Source organism: Cryptotermes secundus, unplaced genomic scaffold (assembly GCF_002891405.2).
Source record: "Cryptotermes secundus unplaced genomic scaffold, Csec_1.0 scaffold330, whole genome shotgun sequence".
NCBI lineage: Eukaryota > Metazoa > Arthropoda > Insecta > Blattodea > Kalotermitidae > Cryptotermes > Cryptotermes secundus.
This window is the reverse complement of record NW_019734317.1, coordinates 2945272-2958980: the sequence shown is the minus strand read 5'-3', so window position 1 is coordinate 2958980 and position 13709 is coordinate 2945272.

Genomic DNA, 13709 nt, shown 5'->3' with positions numbered 1-13709 from the left:
GGAAGCCACGTATGTCTGAAGGGCGTTGATCGATATGTGGAAGGGGGATAATATGGAACAATGGAGTACTATGGCATAACAGTCCATAAAATCCTCGATTTCGAGGGTGTCAGATTTAACCACCTAATATTATCATCTGGTTGGACATCAGAGACTTAAAAGTTCTTCGTACTGCAGTGGCACTAACTTAATATTTTTTGTATTCCGTAACTTATTACCATCTGCTTTCCATATCACCCCAACTACAAAAAATAAAGACCCTAACAAGAGTAAAGTTCGTTTGTTTTTACGTATTTTCATGTAAAAGAGCACAACATTCTCTAAGTATATACCAATAAGCTTTCTCGTTGCGATTTACATTTCTCACGGCAGTCACGAAGAAAAAATAAGGAACAAAACTGCATTTCATAATAACACATTTTAATCTGTATTCCTACACTGTATACGTTTTACGACAATAATTCCTTCCTCTGGTTGTGCTCTGAAATTCAAACATAATGTACAATTGTATACAGAACTCGTTTATAAAGTAAATAAATAAATAACATATTAAAATTATAACAATCAACTATGGAACGGAGGGAGTATGAAAGTTTTAGGCCAGAAAGCGACGCGAAACGTAAAATGCTAAGAACCACTGGCGTGCACAATATAACGTCGACAACAGAGGGTTAAGTGTCAGGAATGTAAGTAAGAATTTGGAGAGCAGGCGTGATGTGATGCAAGGTACTGGCCGCTTGCAACAGAACGCGGAGTCGGTATGGTGAGTCCACTGAGATCAGTAGTGTAGGGTGTGTAAGGGTTATTATAATGGAGACTTACCTACAGCGCCACTCTACAGTCCTCCTTCCCACAAATGAGCTGCAAACACTACCCCGCTACTTCTTGCCACACTTCTACTCACGCACAGCCCGGGAGTCATGTTTGAAGACACTGCCTGCTAGTCTAGCACCGAAGGAACGACTCAGGAATATCAAGAGAAACCTGTCGCGATATCCACCAGCTCGTTTGAAATTCGAATCTGATACCTCAAGAATGCCGTTCAACAGAACTATTCCGTGATGGAGGAGAATTTGCTTACGTATTTTTGCTAAACGAAGCTAAGGATCTTCTGTGTTGACATATGTTCTTGAGGGCGAGCAAGATGACCCAAAGTGTTAACAGGGACAACACATCTACAGCTCCACGTCAAGAGCTCGTCCAAAATCGTCTACATTCCAGAAGCTCGTCCACTCACGAGAACATAAAAATCCTGCCACCCCCACAACAATATCAATTACTTACTTACTTACTTACTCATGGAGCCGAGCCCTTCTGGAGGAGCCGCAAATTCTGCAGATACTCAAGAATTTCCCAGCATTTTATGGAACCTGAAGGTTCATCACCGTGTTCACAAGAGCCCTCCACTGGTCCCTATCCTGAGCCAGATCTATCCAATCCATACCATTCCATCCTATCTCTCAAAGATCCATTCTAATATTGTCCACCCACCTAGGCCTTGGTCTTCCCTGTGGTCTCTTTACTTCTGGCTTTCCCACCAATATCCTACACGCATTCCTCGACTCCCCCATTCGACAAGAATATCAATTAACATACAAAATAAAATAGGTGAGGTTTTGGGCTCCGCCCGCTTCCTACAAGGTTCCCACTGGACAGGAGGCTGAGAAGAACCGAACGCCAGTCCAAAAGCGTTGGCGAGGAGAAAAACCCTTCCCAATGCCGAAAATCGAAATCAAGTCGTCCATCCCACACTCACCCACTTCAGTACGTGAGCTATCCTGGCTCACAATAAATATCTACATACGTGAATTCGATTTATATACATACAAAATATACGTAGGCTACAACTTTAGTTGGACGACCTCTGTGGTCTAGTGGTCAGAGCTCCTGGCTAAAGATCCAGAGGTTCCGGGTTCGATTCCCGGCCTACCAGATTTTCTGAGAAATAGTGGTTCTGGAACATGGGTCCACTCAGCCTCGTAAGGATAACTGAGGAGCTACTGAATGAAAAAGTAGCGGCTCCGGTCTAGAAAACCGAAATCAACGGCCGAGGGGATCGGTTGCGCTAACCACGCGACACTCTCTATCGGCAGATGTTAAAACTAACTTCACCGACAAGCGGCGTTCGCTCGGTCTGTATAGTTCAAGCGCGAACTAAAGGCCACGGAGTGTTTTAAAACTTAGTTTGTAAAGTTATATGTCCAATCTATATCATGGAATAACCAGACACAATAGAACTGGATCGCCCATATTCTTCGAAAGGAAACTGCAACCCAGGAAGCCATGGAATTAAACCCACAAGGACAAAGGAAAAAGAGGAAAGCCAAAGAGGAGTTAGCAAAGAACAATAAGAGAGGGAGCCTTGGCTGTTGGGAAGACAGGGGGAGAAATTAAACAACTCAGCAAGAATCGTGTGAGATTGCAACACTTCGTTAATGCCTTATGCTCCAGTGGGAGCTAAAGGATGATGATGATGATATAACGGAATAAAGGGTACCGAAAGNGATGATGATGATGATGATGATGATGATGATATAACGGAATAAAGGGTACCGAATGTTAAGATGTAGTGGCAGACCTCGTGTTTTATTACAGAGAGGTCTTAGTTTCGAATCCTTGTTTCTCTCAAATCGCATAAGTTAATCTCCGGGCGATGACACTTAAAAGGCCATTACCAAAATCTGTCACATCCTTAGCAACTCAATATTCACAACCGCCATGTCATTTATTATTCAGAGAAATATTACATTTACAATTTATGCAAATAACTACAGAAAACAGAAGAAAAATACACAGTTTCTTGGTTATTCAACCTTCTGGTGAGTGAGCAAGTAAGTTTAACGACATATGAATGTGGGATACACAGAAATTAATGTAAATATACATTTATACATTCCAGTGAAGTCCTTTTTCAAAAAGTTTATAGTCAATAAGCTAGTCAAGAAACTTAGACTTTTTCATGGAACACAAAGTTTCACATAGATCTCCACAAGAGAATGCTACTGATCCGTGTGGTGAAACAGTTGCTTTTGTGGTACATTAGACGTCCTTATTGTCAGTAAAAGATCTCTTCGCCGAAATGTATTTTAATAATACAATTCATTCAGTTGCATGACATTTCTTTCATTTCAATAACTGAAATTAAAATCCCTTAATAATTTTGGGCACAGCTTCGCATTTCGAACGATCTCGTTGTCACACTAAATAAAGTACGTGTACTATAAACATCTAGACGAAACTGGCCGCATAAAAACGGAATGTCGCAACGAGTTAGTATCACATGTGCTCCACATTATGGAGGGTCAACATTCAAATCTCGCCTCGGAGACCCCATATCTTCTCTGACAATTTTCATCCTTTCTCTAGTACCTTCAGACAAACGTCACCACCGCATATTTTCCTGTTCCTTACTTTCTAATCTATGTTGCCGTCTCGGCAACAGAATGCAGAACAGAATCATGACATAAAGTCATATAACAGATCCTTTGAAAACGTGGAACAGTTCAAGTATTTGAGAACGATGATAACAAACCAAACCCGGATTCAGGAGGAAATTAAGGGGAGATTGAACTCGGGTAATGCTTGCTACCATTCAGTCCAGAACTTTTGTCTTCTCGTCTACTGTCAAAAAAATAAAAATTAAAATATACAAAAATTAATTTTTCCTGTGGTTCTGTATGGGTGTGAAACTTGGTCTCTGACATTAAGGGAGGAACACAGACCGCGGGTGTTTAAGAACAGCGTCCTGAGGAGAATATTTGGACCGAAAAGGGATGAAGTGACAAGAGGTTGGAGAAGGCTGCATAATAAGGAGCTTCATGACTTGTACTGTTCGTCAAGCATAACTAGAATGATCGAGTTAAGAGGGTGCGATGGGCAGGGAATGTAGTACTTAATGGAACGAAGCGAAATACATATAGGATATGGGTGACAAAGCCAGGAGAGAGACAACTAGGAAGACCAATATGTAGGTGGGTGGACGACATTCAAATGGATCTTAGAGCGATAGGATGTACTGGTATGGACACGATTGATCTGGCTCAAGATAGAGAGTACTGTAGGGCTGTTGCAAACACGGTAATGAAACTTCGGGTTCCATAAAATTTTGTGAAATTCTTGAGCAGTTGAACACCTGGCGGATTTTCAAGGAGGGCGCGGCTCCATGGAGTTAGTTACTTTGTAGGCCGCGCCATAGCTCAAGCGGTGAGTCGCAGGCTTCCCACCGCGGCGGCCCAGGTTCAAGGTCTGGTCAAGTGGGATTTGTGGGGACAAAGTGGTGTTGGGACAGGTTTTCTCCGAGTACTTCGATTCCCCTGCCAATCTTCATTCCGCCAAATTCTCCATCATCATAATCACCCGGGGTAGGTTCAATAGGCCAATCAGTGGCCGCCGTGCCGAGTGGACCCAGTTGGACTGCACCCCCACTAAGCGAATTAAAAAAAAATAGTTACTTTGTAATCATCCTTGAATAGACAGTATATAAATAATTATAAACAAAGAAAAATAAATAAAAGGGCACATTGTAAAGCGTCTTTAAAAAGAAACCACGAGATATAAAAGAATACATGTTGCAGATAATGGAGATCTGTATTTATTATCCCTAAAGTAATACGGCGGATGAGGACGTAAAGAAATTTAAGCAGCAGAGATAATAAATGTAAAACAGCATTAAAGATGAGAATAGTTACACACGTGCCTAAGCTCAATGGTGCGTTTCTTTCAACATCAATAATTTTAAATTATTGCAGACCGAAAGCGAGAGTGCGACTTTCATAATCCGTTTGCGTGAAAGCCGTTCGTACATAATTTCAATTCGTGGAGGCCATATTTTATCTGCTGCTGTAATTTAAGAGCATTCGCTTCCCAGTGCAAATGCGAACAAAACGAGCATAAATTCTGTTAATCAGTTCAGCAGTGGTTTACAGATGCGTTGCAACTAGTTACTACGAAACCAGAACCATGAATAAAACAAAACAGAACAGATGCGCGTCTGAAAATGAGACAGAATTCAATTCGTAATTGTTCCAGCTTGTCCGGATTGCAGGTCTAAGTTTCTCCTTGCAATAATTAGATTTTCAATTGCGGAGCAAAAGTAGTTTATGTCCCAACTCGTATCCAAGAAAGGTCTCTAGAAAACACATCCTTTTTATAGTATGTTTATAACAGTAGCTAAGCCTATATTACTTTAATGATTGGAACTGCTTAAGTCTCTGCTAGTCACGACAAGGCACGATGCGTATTCATAAGCTGATAGTTGCAAAGTTGGTAAAAAATCTCAGTTTTTTATGGGGCCAGAATGTTCATTACTTAGTACGCTTAAACTCGTCACTGAAACCTGTCCTGAGATGACGCTCTGTGTAACATTTCGTAACATGTTGGACCTCACAGTGTGGAAAGAGTTCACTTGGAAGAACTAACAGAAGATTACAATTTAATTAAAATCGGCTCTAATGAGACCTGCTATGCATTGGAATCAACTGATTCAGGATAGGGAACTGTGCAAAGATCTTGTGAATACGGTAATGAACCTATGGGCTCCATAAAGGGTTTAAGTTCTTAACCAGTTGAGCAGCTCTCAGCTTCTGCTCGCTGGAATTAGTGGAATGCCAAATTACAATACCCTAAATGGGATTTCGAGGGATTTGAGAATGATACTGCGTTTTGAAACCTGAAACGTTTTTCATGGAAGTGCATTTCTGTTTGTGAAGAGGCGCAAATAATCTGAAATGGCATCTCATGGACTGAGAACTTTGTCTACAGTGGCGACCTCACCAGAGGAGTAACTTGCATCTGTAAACAAGTTATCCCGTTCGCAGCATATGGTCGGCAACACTACCTTTTTTTTAGTAATTGTGAAAATTTATAATTATGCTCAGATTTCGGAATTCCTGCAGTCACGCAGAACACAGTTTGGGAATCAAAGGCCATGAAGCATCGAACGCAATAATTACCGCTTTTAATACCTTTGAAACAGTCTGATAATTGGTTAATTTCCGAACAATAGTATTGCGTAATTTATGCTACCAGAGGAATGTGAAACACATTCATGTGTAAAATGAAAATCAACAATCAGACTGAAACGGATACTAACTCCCCGGCGTTTGTTGCCCACTGAGTGTTTCGGTAACGGGAGGGGGGTGGAGGTCTAGCCAGAATAACGTAACACTAAAAAGTGTGTACAGTGTTTGCGAGGCAAGGATGACAGGCCACATCTATCACCAAACTACGCCCTCTCTTAAAATAATCAGCCATTTCCAAGTTAATGCTCGTTGCTGTTTCTGTAAGATGAGCATTTCTTTCGCTTCGCTATCGGACGCGCTCATATCAGCGGACAGCACGCGCCTCTGCGCTCATGTCAGGGTACCGCAAACAGGCTGGTTCTCTCTGCGGTGACAGAAATATTACCTGCTGGGACATGATGCTGTGTAGTGACGTAAAAGTTTCGAAGGAAAGCGCTGCTTTCCTCTTCAGGGTCGAAGATTAAGTCAACCAAAATATAAGACAGCAGTAAGAAGCTTGTTGTTTGTTAGACTTACTATTCGACCCTGAAGATGACGGAGGCAGTATCTTCTACCAAACTTTACGGCGTCGCATCCCAGAAGCCAGTACTCTCCTTTTCTTATTCTTTATTATATTTCTGGCAAATGCTAAAAGAAACTTCTGCATTCTGGGTTAGCTCATATGACAATGTATTTTCTGGTATTTTGGTTCTACCTGCTTTTTGTTTTCTCGGGTTTCTTCTGCCCTGGGGATTCCTTGCTGTTTTACATATGTGCTAAGAATTCCTTGAGCCTTAATTCTGGGAAAGTACATATATAATTTTCCATTTAACTTCCAGTTAAATTTAATATATAAAAATCAAGTTAATGGGAAGTCAGAATCCGACAGGAAGAACATTCAGTTCAGAAGCTTTGCCTACACGACTGATACATAATATAAAAATGTCAAAAGTTATTATTTTACCTGTTATTCTGTGTAAGTTTGATCGGCCACACAGAAGGAAGCAAAGGTTGGGAGTATTTGAGATCGGGTTTCTGAGGATAATAATACACGTAATGGAGAGAACGTAACAGAATAGTGAGAAGAAGTGTTCGTCCAATGCAAATGGATTTCCTACAGGGAGATGCTAGACGTCCTTTATACGGATTGAATATGCAAACGGGTTTAAGTACGGGCGTTACTAGCAGGGCCAGCGAAAACAGAGAGGAGATTAATACACGCACGGTCAATATGGCCACCGCATCAACCTGAGAGTGTGTACCACTTATAAATCGATGGAGCACAGTTCTTCCGAGAAATTATAGTCACTCAGCTAGTCAAGAAATTTCATGCCTTTTGCGGAAAACGAATGTCCATTGCCATACTCACAAAAAACACCAACAAACACACAACAAACACCTTAGCCAGTCCATACTCTCCTGGTCTTGAAAACCGAAATTAACGGTCGTGGGGATTCGTTGCGCTGACCACGAGACACCTATCCGCCAAAGTTGGCATTAACTTCGCCGACAAACGGCGGTCGCTCAATCGGTATAGTTCGTTTGCGGACTAAAACAAGGAAGCTTTTTTAGTCCGTACTCTCACGCAATATTTCTTGAAGAACAGTTTTAAACATTCTGCTCCCATCTAAGTGCAGGTTTCTTCCTCTTCAAGTTTACCGACCAGAATGCTGAGGGGCCAACGTGATCTTCCTTATTATAGCATTTTCTCACTATCCATTACTTGTATTTATCCTCAGAACCCCGATCTCAAATACTCCCAACCCTTGCTTCCCTCTGCGTGACCGATCAAGTTAACACATTCACACAAAATAAGAGGTAAAATTATAACTTTTGGCATTTTTATATTATATATCTAACGTGTAGGCAAAGGTTCTGAACTGAATATTCTTCGTATCAAATTCTTACTTCCCATTAATGTGATTTTTATATACTAAGTTTAACTGAAAGTTAAATGGAAAATGACATTTAAATGTACCGCCCCAAGAATTAAGATTCCAGGAATTCTTAGCACATATGTAAAAAAGCAAAGGAAGCTCCAGGCCACATCCCTCTACTGAAAGAACAACAGCGCATCTAAGGATTGGCGCTGGGGACGTAATAAATCGGACCTACTATTGATTCTCACAGCACTAGGAAGATGAGGACTGAAGAGGAGTGGGGTTTCAGGATGCGCGAACAGTGCAGAAGCAGCCAAAGTTCCTCAAACTAATTTCCAAACGATATTAACAGACCCTTTACTCGCCAATCTGTGTACTATGTATAGTACGAGTACATACACCACAAGTTTATGATTCGTGTACAATCAGACAAAAATGTCCAATGAGGACTGCTTCCGTTTCATACCTTACTAGCATAGAGTATAAAATGAAGGCATAACGGGACAAGTTTCGGCAAGTTTCAGCACTGAAATCGCTCATCTGATTTCAATAAAAATTTGTATCTCCTATAAAAGATATCTTTCATATGATTTTGGTCCAATATAACCGCTACACCATACCAATATTTACGGCAATAGAAGTTAACTTTTACATTGACACGATGTTATAAAACAGGATTAGTTACCGCTGACGCCTATACCTCCTGTATGAAACGATATTCGACGTCGTCAATACATAATGATTTTCAGATAAAATATAAGTAATTAGGGCCCCTACAGACAGCTGCCTGGTTATGTCACATTAACGGAAAAACATAGGACTCAAGATGTTTGAGAACAGGATGGTGAGAAGAGACCGTCACGGTAGCCGAGCGGTCTAAGGCATGCATTGTCTTCGCTCGCTCGGAAGCCGGGATCGCGAGTTCGAATCCCACTCTGGGCATGGAACTTTGATGTGTGTGTGTGTGTGCGCGCGCGCGCCTATTGTGTGTTTTTATTGTCCAGTGTTTAGGTAGAGGCCTTGCGAAGAGCGGATCACATTTGACGTATACGTGATCAATTCATTAAAGTCACTGTCGCTAAACGAATAATAATGACACTTTTTCAATTGGCACACTGCAATGATCACTTATTTTGTAACTACGACAGTTTATGACACGTGGTTTAACTTTACTAAGAGTAAAAGTGCTAACGGACGGCCTGCTACAGGGATAGCTTTACCTTTTTACCTTTACAAGGGCTAATGGTACAGGTCGCATAAGTAAAATTGCTAGGCGTAGGATTAGTGGAAGTGGAAGTAGCAGCCGAAGTACAAATCGAAGAAGTCATGGCAAAAGAACTAGAACTAGTATCAGAAGTAGTGGAACTGCCCTCATCACCAAGAAAACCGATTTAAATAAACGCGGTAGGCGGAACTTGCCGAAATCTCAGTTGAATAAGACTTTAAGATTGGGTCTGCCCCCCCTCAATTCTTATAGCAATCCGACTATCAAATTTGATAAGCGGATGTGTATTCTGATTAGCCGAAAGTGTAACGCCGGTGCATCCCAAAAACATATCGTATTATGCGCAGACGAGATTATCGAGCTTGAACACGTCCATCCGCGTCCGAAGGAGATCCACTATAAGAAAATCGTGATAACAAAGCAATCCGAAAGATATCCTTAATTGCACTTGTCTACTACATTTGCCCAGACAAACAACACATCCTCAACGCCTGTTTCAACTACTACACAATAGCACCCGGACCTGGCCATATCAAGGTATCTTACTCATAACCACATGCACGTACCAGTGAGTAGTTAGTTAGTTATTAGAGAGGGTGGGTTTCCCCATGCACTTAGACCTGTAGTGGTCCGTTCTGCTTCCCTCTATGATTTCTACCAGTCTCTATATCCTACCGGTACTGGTGCTTACCATCAGTCCCGCCCAGCCAGCGAGACCGGCTCTACTAGCTGAGAGGTATTTATAATGCTTCCCCCATCTACCAGAGGTATTAGTGACTGCTGTTGGGAGGGAAACGTCCGCAATTTTGGCTCAGTGACCTCCTTTGGAGGTATGAGGTTCTTTTACGTGCCGTAAAGCTACGACACGGGACCCACGGCTTAAAGTCTCTCTCGGAGGACTTGTTCCCTGAAATTTTCCGCCCTTAAAAATTCGACGACCTCCGCCGGGTATTTCAATCCGCATACTACGAGTCATGAGGTGGGAACGTTACCTCTAGACTACGGAGGCCGCTTACCAGAGTATCCGCGGTCAGGAGCAGAGCTGCACTGCTACAATTCTGATATACAAAGTTAGTTAACTGGACAATCTCAGTAGCGTCAAACTGCGCTCAAAATACGTAGATATGGATAACAGCTCGATAAGAATTCATTTCAGATTTACCTTCTCTATACACTGCAATGGTAAGTTCAAACAAACATGCAAGAAAGCTGTCATGGCGCAATACATGCCTGGAGAGAATGAGACCAATCGCAACAGTCAACCACAAATCCGAAAAACTAACCCGAAATGTCCTGAATACATAGCGGAAGAGCTGGCAACTTAAAAGTGAATTTTGGTTTATCCGAGTAGAAAGGGTTGTTTCAGCCTTTAGAACTGAGTCAGACATGAGGCGGGTGGACAGTGGTTACTGGCCGTACCTTAGGCGAGGAACTGTCACAGTGTCAAGGTTCTGCGCTGGATGCATAGTGCAGAACTGCGGAACACGTAATGGCAATATCAAATCACTGACTCCATGACTACAGCCCTTGTTGATGATCTGACAGCTACACACGTCTGATCAAACACACTGCATCTCACTCAGACCAAAGTTCATTTCCGTGTTTACAAACGCTACATGCTGGGCAATATTCATAGTTAAATGAACCAAGTCCACGCGCTCAAAATCCATTTTATTATTATATTTCCACATACACTCAGGGCTCTCAAGCAGTCTCTTCCTTATGGGCTCTTCAAATAGAATTGTGTATGCATTTCTCATCTACACGTCTGTAATAGAAATGTCGTCAGAATTTAATTATACAAAAAGCAAGTTGATGCACGTCAGCGTTACAACTTAAGCAAATCCACATGACAGCATCGGGGAGCACTTCTCCCTGTTAATGAAATGGCAGGCGTTCTTCAGCCGTTCCGAATAAGATCTTTCCTATTTCCTGGCACAGTTATTCCTACCGTTTCTGAAGTAATTTGAATGTACTGCAGCTGCGCAGTAGTTCGTCCTTAAAGCAGGTTCTGCTTCTTTTATGTATACCTTCCTTCCTATTTAAATAATGTAATGAAAGAATATTAACTATAAACGAACTAACTGGAAACTAGAGTGGAAATTTCCCTCCAAAATGTGATTCTCAATAATGCAATAACGTCACTGTAGGTAGAAATCTACTTCTACCGAACTAACCACACTTAACAGATAATTACCACGGCGCAGAGAAGTTCTCCAAAAGGTGGTTCAAGAAACATACCGTCTGTTACGGAATCCGAAGTCCAGTGCAGTCCACGCCCTCAAATCTTATTTCTTCACAATCAATTTTAATATTATGCTGTAATTCATAATTAGGTATCCAAAATAGTAAATTCCCTTCAGGTTGTCAGATTAAAATTACGTGCGTTCTTCTCATCCCCATGGAGCATCTTACATGTCCCGCTCAACTCACCTGCGATCAGATGAGTTAATAATATTCGGCGAAGAGTGCAAATTATGAGGGTTCCCATTTCCTAACACATACAGAACGAACGAACACGAAATATTATGATCGAGTAAGGAGAAAAGGCATATAAATACAACATTTACGTGGCCCAACAAGAGACTGTTTTTCACTTAGTATTTGTAAGTACAGAGCAAAAATTATTATGTACGTGTTATATGGCTTTCACCCCATTCATAACATGCTTGCATAGTACGCAACGCAAAACTCCCAAGCACTGCCATTTGGTGCTACATCGTTTCTAAGGGACACAACAGAGAAGCAAATAAAATAATCAATAATGAATATGGATGTTTTCTAGAAGTCAAACAGATAAAAGTGATGGGGAGTATCAAGAAGTAAGCATCCTCAGATTATAGATCAGTTCTCCTAACAGATTCGACAGGGGAGCGCAACCGTTATTCACATTGTCACTTCGGTACGTTCCGAACAAACACTTTGCTGCAGAGTGAATGCGGCTCGACAAGGATAGTTTGTGAGGTCAAGTGTGTCTGTCCGCCAGCGAATTTCGTGAACAAATACTTGACAGACTCAGACCACGTTGGTAGTAAATATAGGAGGTAAAATGACAAGAGAAGGGAAACCCAAAAGAATGGGCAAAACGAACGAAGGACGGCAAGAGTAAAATACGCAGAGGAACGAGCAAAAGTATGTAAAAGAGAAAACCTGAGAACAAAAAGTAGAAAGAAGAGAAACTGGGAATAAAGGTAGACAAGAAGGTACACAGAAACGAGAACACGAATGAAGAAAGAGAAAAATGTACGAGTAAGAAGGAAACGTGGGGTAGAGAAAGAAGAAAGAGAGAGGAAGGAATAGACACAGAAAAAGTTTGGGATTAAATAGATAACATAAAAATAAAGGAAGAAATTAAGAGGGGGATCAGTACGAGAGAGAGAGAAGAAAGAAAGTTACATAAAGAAACCAACAAAGAGATTAAAGCAAAGGTAGAAAAGGAAAGTTTGGGAACAGAAACGTATATAAGTTTCAAATAGAAATGGCGATTCTGTAGGGCAGATCTGTAACCACAATCAGGCGACTAAACTTCATTAAGCTCTCAGCTACAGAGTGGGGTGCTGTAATCTCATTCTGATGGAGGACCACTCGTCACAATGGGCCCTCGGCTCTGTCGCCACAACCTGCAGTGCAAACACAACCTCTAAATGACAATCCATACATTTGACATTCCTTGCCAGAGTCACGTGAGAATACGCAGTGTACTGCTCACGGAGACAAACAAAACATTCGTCTGTTTCAGATGTGACTCCAAGCCTTCACCGAGTATCCGAGGATCAATTTCTGAGGGTTGCCGAATCAAAATTGTACAATTACAAATATCATACTTACAGTGAGCTTTGTCGGTCACGGTAGCCGAGCGGTCTCAGGCATGCACGGTTTTTGCTCATTCGGAATCCGGGATCGTGGATTCGAATCCCATGCAGGGCATGGATGTTTAGTTTTTGTGTGTATGTGCGTTTTTCTTTGTTTGTGTACAGAGCTGATCACCCGCCCAAAAAGTCCTATCGAATGTCTTAAGATCTAGTAAACCGAAGTGAAACGGAGAGTTTCATGGAGGTAGGCCAAGGCACAAATTGGGGCTGTAGCGCCAAAGGAAAAACAATAGTATGCTTTATGGATTCGTAAAAATTTTGTATGAAGTATCTTGAAGTACCGTACTGTGTGTGATTCGAAAATGTATGAGCTTAAATACGCCATATGAGATAAAAAAAACTGAGGAAGGATGCAAAAAAGCACACGAAGACCTCCATAAAAAGTTTTGTGTTCCCGGATATAACGCCGTGTAGACCCCTGGAAGTCAGCCGACGTTTCGGAGGAACATATACACTCCATTTCAGGGATACTTCACGTTTTCCAAGCCATGTATTCATCAATGGCTATTGTTAGGTCCAAGCCTCTTATTCAGTTTTGTAATATTCCTTGTACAGACGGTAGGACTCATTGGATGAGTGATCAGCCCGTCACAAGGCTGCTGCCTACACATAGGACAACATAAACATAGAATAAACGCGCAAACAGACATCCATACCATGAGTGGGATTCGAACCCACGATCCCAGCGTTCGAATGAGCGAAGACAGTTCACGCTTAGACTGCGCGACCACTG